Genomic DNA, 17,616 nt, shown 5'->3' on the forward strand with positions numbered 1-17,616 from the left:
TCTTTGTTCCCTGTTTCTTATCCTGCTGTCTTTTTGGGATTTTGATACCTGTGGTATCTGTATGCTTTGACTTCTTTATCATGTTCTTTTGTGTAATTACTACATGCTTTCCCCTTGTGGTTACCGTGAAGCTTACATAAAATATCTTAAAGTTGTAACACCCTATTTTAAACTAATAAGAATTTAACTTCATTAGAATTCCTAAGCTTTACACTTTTACTTCTCTTCCTTCTCACATTTTAGGTTATTGATATTACAATTTATATATTTTTTATTTTGTGTAATTAATAACAGATTATTGTAGTTATGGGTTTTTTATAACTTTTTTTTTAACTTTTAAACTGGAGTTGTAAGTGAATCATGCACTGCCATTACCATATTACACAATATAGCTTTGACTATTTATTTGCCATTATCAGTGAATTTTACACTACCTGTTAATGTTTTTATGATGTCTTTTACTTTCACTCAGCAACTCCCTTTAGCATTTCTTGTAAGGCAGATCTGGTGGTGATGAACACCTTCAGCTTTTGTTTATTTGGAAAAGTCTTTACCCCTCTTTGTTTCTGAAGAACAGCTTTGCCAGGTATGGATTCTTGATTGGCTGTTAATTTCTTTCAATAATTTGAATATGTCATCCTATTCTCTCCTGGCTGGAAAAGTTTCTGTGGAGAAATCCACTGATTGTTCTATAGAGGTTCCCTTGTATAGAACTTCTCTCTTTTCTCTTGCTGCTCTTAAAATTCTTTGTCTTTGACTTTTGACCTTTTAAAAATAATGTATCTCAGTGTAACCCTATTTGAGATCAACTTATTTGGGATCCATTGGGCCCCTTGATCTAGGTGTTTATTTCTCTCCCCAGGCTTGTGAAGTTTTCAGGGATTATTGATTTATATATACTCTCTGTCCTTTTCTCTGCTCCTCTAGTATTCCCATAATGCAAATATTGTTCCTTTTTATTGTTTCCCATATGTCTCATGGGCTTTCTTCACTCTTTATCCTTTTTTTCCTTTTGCTCCTCTGAGTGGATAATTTTGAATGTCCTATCTTCCATGTCACTGATTCTTTTACATGGTTGAGTCTGCTTTTGAAGCTTTCTATTGAATACTTTGATTCGGTTATTGTAGTTTTAGCTCTAATATTTGTGTTTTTTTATGGTTTCTATTTCTTTGTTGAAGTTTCTCATGTATCATTTTCCTAATTTGATTTAATTGTGTATTCTTGTAACTCATTAAACTACTTTACGAGGATCATTCTGAATTATTTGTGTAACGGTTCAGAGATCTCCATTTCCTTAGCGTCAGTTATTGAAGCTTTATTAATTTCCTTTGGTAGTGTCATATTTGCCTGAGTTTTCATGATCCTTAATTCTTTATGTTGGTATCTGCGCACGTGAGTAAGTAACATCCTTGGGCAGGTAGGGCCTCCTATTAGGGTCTATTTTTGGGTGAGGCAACTGTTTGATGTCTGAGATTATTGGTGGGAGGTATGCCACTGGCTGACAACAGCTGGATGGTACTGCTGGCTTGGTTCCCTGCCAAATGAGGATGTAGGATGGGCTCTGCAATTGGCTGGATTCTCTGGTTAGACTAAGAAAGTTGGGACTAGGAACTATATTCAGCAGTAGGTGAGGCTACAATTAGCTTCCTTGCCCTGGTGGGGCATCAGGACAGGACCCAGGGCCTGCACAGCTCATTGTTTGAGGACCCAAATCAGGCAAAAGTGTGTACTGAATATCCTGGTAAGGTAAGGCCACTGATTTTGCTATGCAGACAGGGAAAACTACAGGCTGTGCTCTCTGTTCATTTGCCACTGGAAGCAGGGCTGTTGGATGGGCTACACAGCTTCCTGTGTGCTCTGGTAAGGTTCCATGGTAGTAAGGGCCTGAAGGCTATATCCAACAATAAATTAGGCTATGAACTAGGCTAATTTCCCCTCATGGGGTCAGGGGGAGAAGCACCCTCAAGGCTAGTAAGCATTTTGTTTGTGTTCTTGACTCAAACTGACCCATGCTCCAAGTTCCCTGATGAGACAGGGCCACAGGCTTTGTTTTGGAAGCAATCAGCTCTGCCTGTCTTCCCCTTAGCTCCAGCATTGCTGAGTTACACAGCAGCTTCTAGGTGTTCTCCTAAGCCCTTTCTGTCAGATAGGCGTCCCCAGAGTGTGGGGCTATGAATTACCTCCCCAACCTAGGCATAGCAGAGGAACTCTTCACACCTAATACTGGTTTGTTCTCAGGGTAATAGCTGTGCCTGCCCTCCTCTTAGCTTGAGCATTGCTGGGTTACACAGCTTCCAGGTGTTGTCCCAGCTCTTACCTGTCATATGAAACTGAAAGCCACACTCCATAGAACATGGGTCTATGTCTCAGCTTCTCTGCCAGGGTGTGGGCAGAACAGGTCTCAGAGCCAACAACACTTCTTGTTTTAATATCTGAATCAGGCAGACCTGCACCTCACTGAGTTCCCAGGTCAGACTGCACCACCAACATGGTTCTGCAGATGAGCAAAGCCCCCGATAGGAACTCAGCCTGTCAAGATCCCAGTGCTGGTTATTGGAAGGCCCTCCCCCCTTCTTTGTCACAATCAGATTGCCTGTGGTTGAGCCCTGCAGATTCCCCTGTGATCCCCACGGGGCAAGACCAGAGTAGGGACTCCCAAAAGTGACCCACAATGCAGGAAGGGGAGCTAGATGTCACCCTCAGGCTCTCTTTTCCCACCGTCGACTTAGGGGAGTCCTCTTGGTGTGGTGCTGCACTGGCCTGGAGGAGAGGCAATGCGGTCAGTGTGCACCTGCTTCTCTTACCTTTCCAATGCAGTCTGTCTTGGTCTCTGAGGTGCAGGGGAGAGCTTCAGCCTCACCCTTATGTCCTAGGATTCTCTCAGTGGTGTCTTGTTTATGAATAGTTGGCAGTTGTTCTTCCTGTGAGGGGGAACAAAGTTGGGAACAATCTATGTCACCATCTTGGTGATGTCACTCTCTGTGTCTTTCTTATGTGATAGTTCTTATCTTGGTAATGGAGCTTAAAAGTATTTCAATATATCTGAAATACTTCTTAATCTATTAAACGTTTTCATAAATAGAAATAAAATAATTGTGCCAACCCATCTTGGTTCCCATACTGTGAAGGATACTGTGCATTCCTCAACGAGTATGAGTTAATATGTGCTAGGTATTGCCCTATCCAATGGGGAAACTGCAGTGAATGAGAGTCTCAGCTCAAACGCCAGGCATCTTTGCTGACCAAAGTATCTGAAATGGTATCATTTCCTGACCATTCACTTTTTATTTTACCTTATTTGTATTTACAGTTGTTATAACAGGAAGTATAAAATACATTTAACTATTTTGACTTCCTTGCCAAACTCTACACAGGCAAGGTTTTGGGTTGTTTTATTCAATTTTATCTCCCCAAAGTTTAAGTTAGGTTAAGTCATTTAGAAATGGCATTAAAATTATTACCAGATATTATTGATTGTGATGGAAAAATCACTTTATTGGTGATTTAGTTATATAATATTACAAAATGAAAGACATCTTAAAGAAATGAGAATAGCTGAAGATTTAATTAAAATGCTGAAGTATAGAAATAAAAGTGATAATCATAATTAATTGGAGATTGAATTAGATTGTACTGTAATGTATTTTTAATTTTAAATTTCATAGTTCATATTTGATATTTAGAGGAAAAATAGATACCACTTCATTTGTAAGCTGTATAAGGTAAAGACTTCATTTTTCAAAAAGTCATTTCTATATGCCATCTGTCTTTAAATCTCCATGTTAGTTAATGTATCTTCTTTTTTTAGGAGCACTTTTGGACTAATTCAGTCTACTAAAATGTTTTACATTATCAACTATTCTTTTTATCACTAGCCTGTAGGACAGTTTTTCAGGGTCTTATTAAATTCCCAATTATGTACGTCACTTCTTATAGGTGCTATCCTTATCGCTTATCATTGGGAATGGAGCTCTGTGCAGAATATGCATTTGAGAGCTCGGTCCTGTGTGTGTGATGCTGCTCCTGTTACAGCTCTGGGAGGAGGAGGGAGATGGCACAGGGGAAAGAGTGTTTCATTGGGAAACTCAGTCTATTAGTTATGGGTTTCTGGAAAGAAATCAGTAAACCTCTCTCAGCTACAGTTTCCACATCAATAAAAGACCAGTTGTCATTATGGATCTTTAAACTTTATTTTTTTTGAGTAGTTCAAGAAATTAGAGGAATTATGGCATTACCTTTACTTACTTCCTTTGTGTTCTTGCATGAAAGAAAATAATTATTTTTCCATATAATGGAAATTCCAAATTTGGAATATTAGAACCCATGATAATAATGATAAAATTACAACAAGAAGTTTGAAAATTGATATATCTATATCCAGTGGATATATCTATTAAAAATTTTAAAATATTTTGACAATTTACAATTTCTGTAAATGAGGCGATGACTATTCTTCCCCAAGTGCTCTGTGAAGGCTGTGCTGTGCAATAATTGAACTGCTAACCCCTTCTTTACAGCAAATCTACGTCTACCTCTCAATATTCCTGAAATTCAAACATTTTCCGAGGACAGCCTTTTTTGCTGTTTTAAAAGACAGTGCCTAACCTCAGTCATCGATCTTGTAGATCAGAAAGAAAAGTAGGGGGAATCCTTTAGTCCAGAATCATTTCAGTTCATTTTTGATGCTAAAATAACAAAGATGTATGCACCATATTCATGAATAGCTCACAGTATTGTTTATCACCATTTTCTTCTATATTTTCCCCGTGGAATTACTGTTAATAATTTGAGGCTTTTAGTAATAAAGCTTACTTTCTGATCATAGTTTTCCTTATGCTAAAATATATGACATTTTAAATGCTTAATATATTCTTTTCAAGCAGCCCTTTTGTATTTTGGAAAGTAAATATGTTTCTGGGTTAATGGTTCCTGTTGTAGAAAGAAGATCTTTAAATTACAAAGTGACAGTCAGTTTCAAACCTCTTGGAAATAAGTCCTATCAAATAGCATCCATGAGTACATTCTGAGACAGCAGGTCCTAAAATGGGCTGCACAAAACCCGGAATTGTGGAATTCAGATTCACATTGTATGCGACACTGAAAACATACTCTTATTAAACCTCTGAATTGGTTCTTCCTACTCTACTCATTAGTTTTTCTAGCCTGTGCTGAGCCAGGAGTCCCACACCTTTTTTAGACAATGCCTTAAATATTTCCCATGAAGAAAGTCCAGTGTAGGCCTGATAATTCTTAGAAATACCTGACTCTGCATTACAGTGCGGTGCTCGAAGACTGGCTGGATGTTACACTTCCTCATGCCTGCAGAGGGAGAATGAGTATTTAGATCCGTTTAATTCTTTCATATTTGTACATATTCAAACCCAGAAGGAGAAGCAAAACAAAATGCATCAGAAATGTAAAATTAATTATTTTAATTAAAATATTTTACAATCCTTATAGATTATCGTAGTGTTATGATCATTACTACTAACTTCTACAAATGAAATTCTATCTCTTAAAGCATTGGTGTTAATTCAAAAACCACTTTCTAAGATTAGATTATATACCTGCACACCAGAAAGAGATAATGAAAATGTTTAAATAACGCTTAAAGAAAAAAACAAATATATGGACATTGCTTGCTTAAGGCAATATAGGAAATTAGCGAAGCAGAAATGATAGAACTATATTTCATGTGACAAAGTCTGTGAAAACACAAAGAAACCTACCCCCCTTTTGAATATAAATATAAATCCTGAAAGCTGGGTAGGTTATGCAGAATGGAAAAAAGTCCTTGAGACTTAGATAATAGTTGTACATGTAAATCTTCTGGCTGTGTGGCACCAGTCTTGACTGATAGCCATTTAGCTCTATGAACAAAAACAGTGGTTAACTGGCAGATGGTCGTGTTGCAAACCTTCATTTATAACTCACACGTTAGTATCTCTATGATTTCCCACAGAAAGCATTAGCTGGCTACCAGCAAATATATATATATGTATGTATAAAAATATAATAATATATATAATCAAATATATATTTTATACATGTTATATATTATATATAATATAATAATATATATATATATATAACAAAGAAGAAGTAGTCTTCACTTGTCAAAAAGAATTTGGATAATATAGTGTTTCCAATGCACATTAGCTTAAAAATAATCATTTATTACATAGTATTCATAATTTTTCTTATCTAAAACAACCAATCTTAATACTCTTCTGTCTCTTTCATTTTCTAAAGCTACACAAACTTTAAAAAACTGCCTCAGAACACTCAGAAGACCAGAAATAAGAATAGGACTCCACCAGTAACCAGCTTTATTATTCTACTTTTTCTCTTATTACAGATTTTAATAAATTTTCAGTATATGCATATCTTAATATTGTATGACAGTCATGTGTTTAAATTTTTAAAATTATTTTTGACAGTTTGGGAGGTTTTACCAGTATACCTGAATGGACCATCTTCCAGAGTCGATTAAATCAGACAATATTGCCTGAGAAATGCATCTCATGAGCTGCTTATGCCCAGGTACCTCCTTCCTTGTTTCTGGAATGAATCTCAAATTAAACCAGAACATCATCATAACATCTCTGTTTCTATGTGTCTTTCGTCCTCATGCCTGTAATGCCCAACCTCCGCATCTCTTCCTTTTCAAATCTCACTCTTATGACTCCCCCAAAACCTCCCTCCTCCAAGAAGCCCTCTACCCCTCCTGCTTCAGAAAGCAGAATTTCCCTCTTCTGAGCCACTATGTCACTTTGTACTTCCACTGTCACCCACTTTCACTCACTTTTTATAATCTTCACTATATCATAATTGATTTTGTGTTTATTTAAACATTACTACTCCTCAAATTATCTCTTGATAAAAAAAAACTCACTTACACTACCTTTCACTTGGTGGGCAGGAATAAGACCTAAATTAGTAATCTGCTTACAATACAATCTGTGTCTATTACTTATAATGGAAAAAAATTATAAATAACGTAAACCAAATAGTTTTCAAATTGAGGCATATTAATAATATTCTGAGACTATAAAAGCTATTCCATAATTATATTTCCTATGATTGAGGCATTCATGTTCTATTGCTGCCATAACAAATTGCCACAGAGTTGGCACCTTAAACAGTGCAAACTTATTATTTTACAGTTCTATAGATCAGAAGTTGAACATGGGTCTCGCTGGACTAAAACCAAGGTGCTGACACACCCCCGTTCCATTCTGGAGGCTCTGGGGAGAATCATGGTAAGCTCCAGCTTTTCAAGGCTGGCCATATTCCTAAACTTGTGGCCCCTTACTTTAAAGTCATCAATGGAGCATCTTTATGACTATTCTTCTATAGTCACATGTCCCTCAATTACAGCCAGGGACATTCCTTTCCTTTTAACGACCCATGTAATTAAACTGTGCCCAACTAGATAATACAGGATAATTACCCGATCCCAAGATCCCTCACCTTCAACCCATCTGCTATGTAAGACAAAACAGTCACAGGTCCCTGGGATTAGGGAATAGCTATCTTTAGAAGGCTCGTATTTTACCTCCTGTCATTAGATTTACTCACAGTACATCAATTGATGAAAAATCAACTAACAATAGAGAACTCGTTAAAAAAAATGACAAAATATTTTTAGGGGCCGGCCTGGTGGTGCAGCGGTTGAGTTTGCACATTCCACTTCTGCGGCCCAGGGTTCGGCGGTTCACATCCCGGGTGCAGACATGGCACCACTTCTCAAGCCAGGCTTTGGCAGGTGTCCCACATATAGGGTAGAGGAAGATGGGCATGGATGTTAGCTCAGGGTCAGTCTTCCTCAGCAAAACGAGGAGGATTGGCAGTGGGTGTTAGCTCAGGGCTAATCTTCCTCAACAAAGAAAATTTTTAAAAAAAGCTCTTTTCCTCTTTATAGTCATATTTTAACATTTTATGTAATACTTTATTTAACTAGGAACTATAGACATAAGTATAACTGGCACAAACAGGTTTGGAAATAAACGTAATTTGATACTTGGTGGAAGCAGAAGTGTCAAGATATTAGATGCTAAAGTGCAACCTAATAATACCAAATATCCAGTGAGCTGTCAGTTTGTTTTCTAGAAAGAATGGAGAGCATCAGCTAAGGAAATGAGGAGGAGAAGGGCAGGAGGGATTAGAGAACTTCTAATACCTACCGAAATGTTCGAGTGACGTGAAGACAACAGGCAGCACAGGGGGCTTTAAAACAATGATAGCTCATCATCATCTGACACCTGCAAGGTCAAACAGGTTGTAGTTCAGAGAAGTGTTCAACAGAAGGATTAAATCAATTGCCAAACTTAACTTTGGCACCGTAGTGATATAGCCAACATTTGAATACAAAAATGTAGAGCCCTAAGTTCCAAATTTTTCCCTATCAAGGTTCTTTATGTAAAACAAAAGCTCTGTCTTAACTTGAAATAGTTTTAAAGAAAAATTTTTATGATTTGAAGACTTTATTTGGATCAAGTGTAAACACAGTTTAATGAAACTGTAAAGATAGCACAATGTTCTCTAGGCAATAAATTAGGATATTTGAAATAGATAATAACTTCTACTCTCTTCATTTCCATTAAATTATCTTCATGCAGAAGTAATTTCATACTTCACATTTATAAAAATGCAATGCAATGATTTTTTTAGTTGGTACTTTTTTATTAAATTGCCATGCCATCGTCATTTGATCAAGTTTTAACTGCAGACTAAAATGAATTGATAGCAGTTAGCAAGGAGAAAATCAATGAAGTAGAAAAAAATAGGAAGAATTTTAATCATGGGCAAACACACTTTCATTAAAGAAAGTCATTATGTTATAAGGAATCCTTTTCATTTTCCTTTGCAAGCTTTTCAAAGAACATTGAAGGTCATATAAAATTGTAGACTATATTGTTACATCTTTTTTTTTAATAAAAATTCATTTCAAATCCACTTCAAAAAACACTTCTAATACCGCTCACATTTGTCCTGTAATCTCCCACTTTTCTCCTTTCCCATGTTCTAATGCTCTTCTTTCCTCTGCCAACTACTGTGGACCAGCGCAGCAGCACTGATACAATTCAGAAGAAATTAGGCTGCTATTTCCTGTAGGAAGCTGTTTTGAATCTACTGTAACCAGAGTCTAATTTCTTTGTATTTTCATGGATATAATTGACAAACAATATACTGCATGTTTTTAGTGTACATTTTGATAAGTTTTGATGTAGTTATACACCCGTGAAGCCATCACCACAATCAAGATAATTAGCATATCCTTCATTCTCAAATTTTCTTGTTCCATTTTTAATCTATCCCTCCTGCCCTCCTTCTCTCACTACCTCCACAAAGAATGACTGGCTTGCTTTCTGTCCTATTTAGTTTTAACGTTCTAGAATTTATATAGATGGAATAATATAGTGTATACTCTGATTTCGAGAATCATCCATGTCCCATGTCATAGCATGTATCAAGAGTCCATTCCTTTTTATTGTCGAGTAATATCTCATGGTATGGATCTGTCAGAATTTGTTTATTCATTCACTTACTGATGAACATGTAAAGTTTTTCTACTTTTTGTTAAAAAAAAATCTATTATGAAAATTCACATGAGTCTTTTGCGTAGACACAAACTTTCAGTTTTCTTGGTTAAATACCTAGGAATGCATGGTTTTGTCGTATGATAGGCAAACGTTTATGTTTTAAAGAAAATGCCCCACTTTTCCAAATTGGTTATACCACTTCATATTCTCATTAGCAGTGTGTAATAATTCTGATTGTACTGTATCCTCACCAACAGTTGGCATGAGGAGTTTTTCTAAATTTAAACATTCGGGTAAGTGCAGTATTATTTCATTGTGGTTTATGATTGCATTTCTCTCATGACTAATGATAGTGAGCATTTTTTCTCATATTTGCCATCTGAACATTATTTTGCTGAAGTGTCAGTTTAAAAGTTTTATCCATTTTTAATTGTTTTTTTCCTCATTGTGAAATACCTGTTCTCTTCATATAGGAATATACCACTATGAGATAAGGCAAAAATATTGCTATATCTAAGTAGGTAATACATAGGGCATTTTAATGGTCTCTGGTATAATTCAGTTGTCTTCATATCTCATAGGAGTTGGCTCTCATAGAACAGAGTCACCAATGGATGGACAAAAAAAGGCTTTACTTAAAATATCTTAGTAAGAAAGAATTCTCAAAATTTAATGTTAACCTATTTCCTACATACCTAAATACTATCTGAGGTTTTTTCTCACATTTATTACTTCTTGAGATTAACTAGTGTAATATTGAATTAAAAAATATGTATCAAATGCTTTCTGAAAAATTGGAGTTAACACTACAAATACCTCTAACTAAAAAAAGCAATGGTCCAAGAACAAAGGATAATAGAATAAGTAAAAAGAATTAGGTTTAAATTCAGATTAGATTTAACATAATTCAAAGAAGAAAATGTAAAAGAATTTTAAGGAAGAGTTTCCATGCAACATTTAGGTCTATTCTTTCCTTTGTTCTTATATTTTACTGATACTCCAATTATAATATTGAATGTCTGTCTTCTATTTCATACTCCTTTGTTTACACCGAGAGAGTAGAAAGACAAGGTTTGTTTTTTGTTGTTGTTTAGGCCAGGGATTTTCAGATGGTTGTTGATTCAGTCAGAATGCTTACAAAAAGGATCAGTACATTAGAATGATCCTCCGGAATCTGCCAATTCCATTAGGGCTTGTCTGAGAGTAAATAAGACAAGCAGAAGAAAGGGAGAGAGAGGCAGAAGAGAGAGAGAGACGGGGAGATGGAGAGAGACAGGGAAATGAAGGGAGGGGAGGGAGTAGAGGGGGAGAGACTGAGGGAGAGAGAGACAGCCAGACAAAAGGAGAGAGAGAAAGATGGTGCCAGAAAGAGAGGGAGACAAACAAGTAAGAGAGAGGAAACCGGGAAAGAGGGCAAAGGAGAGAGAGAGAGATGAAGAAGTGGAGAGAGACAGAAGGAGAGCGAGAGGGAGATGGGGAGGAAGAGAGAGGGTAGAGAGAAAAAGAGAGAGAGCAGCAGAATTGGAGAGAGTGAGAGGGAGAGACAGAGTGTTTAAATCTCAGAGTGGGGAGTATAGTGAGCTACACTACAAGATAAAATTTTAATAGCTTAAAGGGTGAGGCGTAATAGGAATAATACATTTCCAAAGTGCATTAAATAAATCTTAGTAATAACGAAGGTAAAATTAACATCCATCAACATGGATATATGAATAAAGAGCAGTGTGAACTGCCAGGAAATAGGATGTGAAGAAGCGGAGTTTCTTATATACTGCTGGTGTAAGTGTAAATTGTACAAACATTGTACAATTTGCAAGCAATTTGCTATTATCTTACAAAGGTGAATATTTCACTATCCTATGTCTCAAACATCCCACTCCTCGAAAGAAACCCCAATAAATCTCTTGTATGTCAACAGTAGAGTATTCATAAGAATGTGCATTGCAGCCTTGTGCATAATGGCACTAAAGAAATAAAGGAACTAACTCCTACTGATAAGAAACTGAATAAACAAGATGCGATGTGTTTATAAGACATCAGTGAACTCAATGCACTAGAACACTACAGAGAAGTATGGTTTAGATTTAATAGCATAATGTTGATTGTAAGAATGATGCCCTTTGTAAGTTTCAAAACAACAACAAAAAGGCCCAACTATATACTATGTAGCTATACTGATATCCATGATAAAAGTTTACAAAATAAGGGGATTATTAACAAAAACTAGGATCATGTTCAATCTGAGGGGGACACAAGGGGATGAGATTGAGAGGCAGATGAGCTAAATGTATGGTATTGGCAGGATTCTAGATTTTGGGATTAAATGGTAATTATGTTATCAAATACTTGGATATAATCATTAAATAAACACATAAATAACAATAAAATAGAAGAGATCTCGTCAAGATGGCAGCTTAAGCAGACTCTGAACTCATCTCCTCCCCCGAACACAACTAGGTTACAACTATTTTCAGGAAAATTACCCTGGAGAGAAAACTGAACTCTGGATAAAAAGAGCCCCAACAACAAGGGACAGTCCTGACTAAGGCTGAAGAGGCAGAAATTCCTGCTGGAGAGGAAAAAAAGCCACCTTCGGGAGCAGCGGAGCTTCTCAGCTGGCCAGGTGGGAGTCACCCCAAGATCAGCCCTGAGCTAACATCCACCGCCAACCCTCCTCTTCCCTCCAGAGGAAGACTGGCCCTGAGCTAACATCCGTGCCCATCTTCCTCTACTTTATATGTGGGATGCCTGCCACAGCATGGCTTGCCAAGCGGTGCCATGTCTGCACCCGGGATCCGGCTGGTGAACCCGCGGCCGCCAAAGCCAAACATGGGCACTTAACTGCTGAGCCACCAGGCCAGCCCCTCTGCTATTCAGTTTTTGATTTGAAACTGTTTCTGCCTTTAGGTGCACATCTTTAGTCATACAGCAACTGAAGTCCCTTTCACGGTGCTGTTCCTCTTACCTTTGCTTACAGGCATGTGTAATACCCAGGAGATGGGTATTAACACTAAAATGAAGTAAGAGGAAAAATTATGCTGTGGGGTTTAGCTTCACCGCAATGTTAGAATTGCTTTGAGGTAATATTTATAATCAGAGAAAAACAGTATTTTACTTTTATAAAAAAATCCAAAATTTATAATGTCTAAAAATTATAGAAAATTTTATTGACAAAGATATTAAACGCTGGAGGAAGTTTGATTAGTAAATATCAGCATTTTCAAGTTGCAATTGAGACAAATTATACATTGGCTATATTTACCCTACAACTAGAAAAAAATCTCAAGTGAATAATTTTGACATTTTATTTTCCTCCGGGAAGATTAAAAACAGATTTGAAATAAAATACTTAATTTTAACGTTTCTTGCAGTCTAACAAAGAGTTGGAGTATTTATGTAGTTTGAAAAAATTTTATTTTTTGAAGAATATGCCTCTGACAATATATATGAAGAATGTTTTTAAGAAAATGTGGACTATTTCGGATATTTTAGATTCATTTTATCTTTAATGAACATGCCTGTACATTTAAGCTAATACGTTTTGGTTGCATGTGGCAGAAAGCTACCCTAGATCATATAATTGAGAGGGTGAGCCAGCATATTTAACTGAGAAAGCCTGCATTTTGAAGAGATGGTTCAGACAGTCGAGGCTTCGGCTCCTTTTTCTGCAGTCTCAGCTTGGCCCCCAACCTTCCTGTGCAGTCTCAGTCTTAGTCTGGCGGTAAAAAGGTTGCAACGTTTCACATAAATATGTGACACGATCCACAGAAAAAGCTATTATCTCTTGCAGTGTTCAGCAACAATCTCAGAAAAAAATGAAGCCTCTGAGATCTTCCTAGAATACTTCTAGTGTCTCAGTGGCCTGAACTGGGCACATAATTCTCTTGAAATAGTCCCTCGTCCAGGGTGGTGCCATACGCCAATTCTCCTAATTCTGGATTCCTTTAATGAATCACTAGCAAAGAATAGGCTTATCCTTGAGAATCAGGTTTCTCTATAGATATGGGAGCGAAACCTGCATTTTAGAAGGACATGGGCTATGTGGCCAGAGAGTACATCACAGAATAAAAACTGGGAAACCATTATCAAAGTGAGAAACTGATAGTTTGGAGGCAACCAAAATGTCTATTATAATTTCAAAAATTTAAATTGTTGATCAAAGATATCAGAATATCTTTTGAAAGATAGCTTTTGACTTTGAGTTATCCCTAGAGATTTAGTGATGGGTTACAATACCTCGATGGATATTAATTTAGTAAACACTATATGCATAACCATTTAATAAACAGAAAATATATAGAATATTTTAAGCCTGGAAAGAGTCACAGGTATTATGTTGGAGGCAGTATAGTGCCACATTAGGAAAAACATTGAATTTGAATCTTGAGGCTAGTAAACCTGAATTCTTGTCCAAGATCTGAAATTAACTAGCTTTTTCTCCTCCTCTTCCTCCTCCTTAAATTGATGTGTCTGAATTCTATTCTGTAAATAAGGGTGCTAGACTCCAGCTTCAAAGTGATACAATAAAGTCTCAATCTTTTGAACATTTTGAAGCCAACTGTAAACGAGGAGAATGAGAAAATAAAATTCCATAGCTAATAAAACCAATAACATGTAAAATATAAACTACAATATATGTAAAGAAAGGCTGCTAAGAGCATTGCAATTTGGCTCAGTTAAGGAAAGGGAGTAAATGCTAATTATTATTGATCTTGGGCAAGTTAGCAGAAACATGAATTTTACAGAATAGTTTACATATTTACTCAGGAATAAAACCAAAGCTTCCTCTTTTGGGAAAATATAAGCAGAATGTTTGGGCTGGCTACAGAAGCTTCCCTGAAACTATTTGCCACTGCAAAATGACAGTGAATATGGTGCTAAAAGAAGATAAATGTAGATACACATGGAGAAATGGCAGTGGATATGCTGCTCAATGAAGACATATGTACACTCATTTTCTTTGCAAGTGACACATTTCGGTGTGACTGAGCAAGGACAAAGCATAGAAAAATCAGCATCACAGCAACTATACTCGATCAGTTAAAGATAAATAAAGGCATATTATGAAGACACATTCTCAGGGAGATTTAATGCCAACAGGAAAGAGATCTAACCTAAAGGCGGAATGGTGATGAGAGGTTAAGTACAAAGTATTAAGAAAGTATTTGAAGTCATGTTTTAATAAAACTGAAAATTAGTAAAATATAAATTAACAATCTTACTATATGAAAGCAGTAAGGTGTTCATGAATAAGTTTATATTAAATCAAAATAGCAATGCTATAATAGTTTAAAATAGTGATAATGAGAAATCAACATTAATATGTGAGGCAAATAAAGAATATTAAATATTTCCAGTATTTAAAATAAAAAAAAAGAAACATGCATCTAACTCATGGAAATTAGAAAAAGAAAAAATCTTTGGAAAACTATAAGAAGGATCTGATAGAAGTAGTAAACAAAACTGAATTATAAAAAGAGTACCACTGAGAATTACAATATCAAGCAGTTTAAACATCCCGTAGTTTATAAATGTACCAAGTGAAAAAAGAGATACAATCGCAACTCTGAGAAGACTAAACAAACTATGGAAAATATAAAATTATATGTCAAATATTTGAAAATACAAAAGAAATGAATAATTCTCTAAGAAAACACATATCTTAATATATATCAACACCAAAAGAAAGTAAATTTTTGACTAAGAAATACCTACCCAAATAGTTCCTAAATTATCCTCATCACATGACTCTTCTGGCGTGCTTGTTACAAACCTTCCCCTGCAGATTCTGCCCTGGTGAGGAAGGGGGAGCCTGGGAGTCAGAATTTTCCATGCACGCTCTGCTGAACATTCTGATCAAGAATGTTTGTGAACCTGGCCCAAACAAAGCTGCCAGGTCTAGAGTTCTTTACAGATGAATTATAAATTTTCCACAACTGTTTCTTTCACAAGCTACATAATCTTTTTCAGAGGCTGCAAAAAGGAAGAAACCTTTTACTTTTTGTGAAACTATATAATTCTGTCATTAAAATACGTCAGCCAGGCAAAGGAAATAGAAAGCAAACTAGAAAAGACAAGGGTTTACTGACTTTTATTAGTAGCTTATGCCTGAGTGGAAAATCTTTCGACACTACTAAGTTCAGAAATATTAGAATATTTGCTTCATATAAGACGGACTGCAAAAGTGAAAACCAAAGAAAGGGGAGGAAGAGATTAATGAAACCAAACAATAATATCTAAAAACTGTTTTGTCAACAAGATAGGCTCTTGCTGCAGTAGCTGGAGTTTGCATTTCCTAAGAAGATTCGGGGAAAGAATTACATACCACATTGGCATGTAATTCCTATTGGCTTCAACGAGCTGCCTTAATATCTGTAAAGCAAGGTATTAAAGCAAAGGCAGATGAAGCCAGTTTTCATATTATTTTTGAAATACGTGTAAAGCATTAAAGGTTCATATCTGGAGCATAGATGCATCAGTCTATCTACAAATTTTCAAAGTAAGAGAGAAAATGTACTTACATTGGTATTCACAGCATGGAGAAACAGTTGCAATAGGAATAATTTTAAAAGTTGATTTAGCATCTATTTTGGAGAGATATAAATCCTTTATGACTTTAGAGACATTGTTTTTGATTTTTAAAAAATAGACCAATATTTATGGCTAATAGACCATTATTGTGCCTCTATGGCCCTCAAGAGAAAAACTTATTTATCTGAATTGGTTGTAGAAACACAGATACGCATGCAACTGGCTTGACTCACCCAGCTGGTTATTGTGACAGTCCTCTCCAGCTGTTAAAAAATTTAGTTGATTTCTCTCTGACATCAGGACACATTTTCACCTCAACTTCCTCCCCTGAGAACATGTTGGCCTGAATCTTCATTTCTGCTTCTTTCCATCGAATCCTAATCATCCTCTTAGATTCAGATATTGCTACGCGTAGGGGAATCCATGTGATATTGATTAAGTGTATGTATACTATGCATGGATGTAACATCTTAGTGCTCTTAGGTCAACAAACCATAACTTGGTTAAAAGAAACACATTCAGAATTCAGTGAAGGAGGGCGGTTTCCACACACTACATCCATGTGCCATGCAACAAGGATGAGGTTTTATGTCACATGCTCTCAAAACTACCTTATATAGAACATTTATTTGTAGCACATGCACACACACATTTAGCAGATCTTTAAAAATAAGAGATGCAACAGAATATTAACAATGACTTGGAAATTTATAATTTCTCTAGATTAGGAAGCATATTATCTGTATTCATATTTTCATAGACTGGTTTGCTAACAATGACTTTGCGACCATCAAAAGAAATATTTGGGAAGAGGCAAAGTTTATGGGAATACATCTGTTATCTTGCTGTATGTCAAGATATTTATCCATATATTTATACCACAGCAAACACATCTTTATCATTTGTTACTTTTTTAAATTATTTCTATTGTCATATTGGGATTCTCTGGGTTGGCTGGAGAAAATTACTGCAAAGAGAATGTCATTTATGAACTTCCAGTTATATAGATCATTCTCTAAAAAGGATTACTTTAATCATATTACAACTATGTTTTATTTATTCAAAGCTGTTAAAGCATATGTTTTTCATAATAAATACCTTAACTAATGTGAATATTCCTTTATTGCAAAAAGGTGTAAATAAACTAGTCATATAAAAAAGTACTTAAGCATCATTTTATACAAAATAGCATATATAACTATGCTATTATCTTCTGTATTTATGTGATTATAATTCATTTCGTAGCCACACATAAAATCTATCTCTACGTAGGAATATAAACTGAAAAAATTTTTGGCTTTTGTGATTATAAGACTAACATTTTTAAATTCTTGTATTATAAGCCTTCCTTGGGATATGTTCTTTGTGTAATTTGAGGAATTCAGTTTAGTTAATGAAAATGCTGTCATTAACCTTAAAGAGATATCACATAAACACATTTACAACAGAAAAACAGCATCCTGTCAGTGTTGTGATGAGAATAGCATGTCATAGTTTTATACATTATAAAATAATGTGAAGCAGAGCTTATTAACAGTTC

General features: G+C 35.7%; 1 long non-coding RNA gene across 7 annotated transcripts in view; it reads left to right on the top strand.

The window, feature by feature from the left end:
• LOC123284567 (uncharacterized) overlaps window positions 1–17,616 on the top strand; it is a 162,954-nt gene that overhangs the window by 129,619 nt on the left and 15,719 nt on the right. For all 7 annotated transcript variants that reach the window (XR_011501858.1, XR_011501854.1, XR_011501855.1 and 4 more), the window contains 3 exons: window positions 6,441–6,543; window positions 7,167–7,262; window positions 12,003–12,168. This is a non-coding gene — a long non-coding RNA (uncharacterized lncRNA). The remainder of the gene's footprint in view (window positions 1–6,440; window positions 6,544–7,166; window positions 7,263–12,002; window positions 12,169–17,616) is intronic.

This window comes from Equus asinus, chromosome 3, assembly GCF_041296235.1.
Source record: "Equus asinus isolate D_3611 breed Donkey chromosome 3, EquAss-T2T_v2, whole genome shotgun sequence".
Lineage (NCBI taxonomy): Eukaryota > Metazoa > Chordata > Mammalia > Perissodactyla > Equidae > Equus > Equus asinus.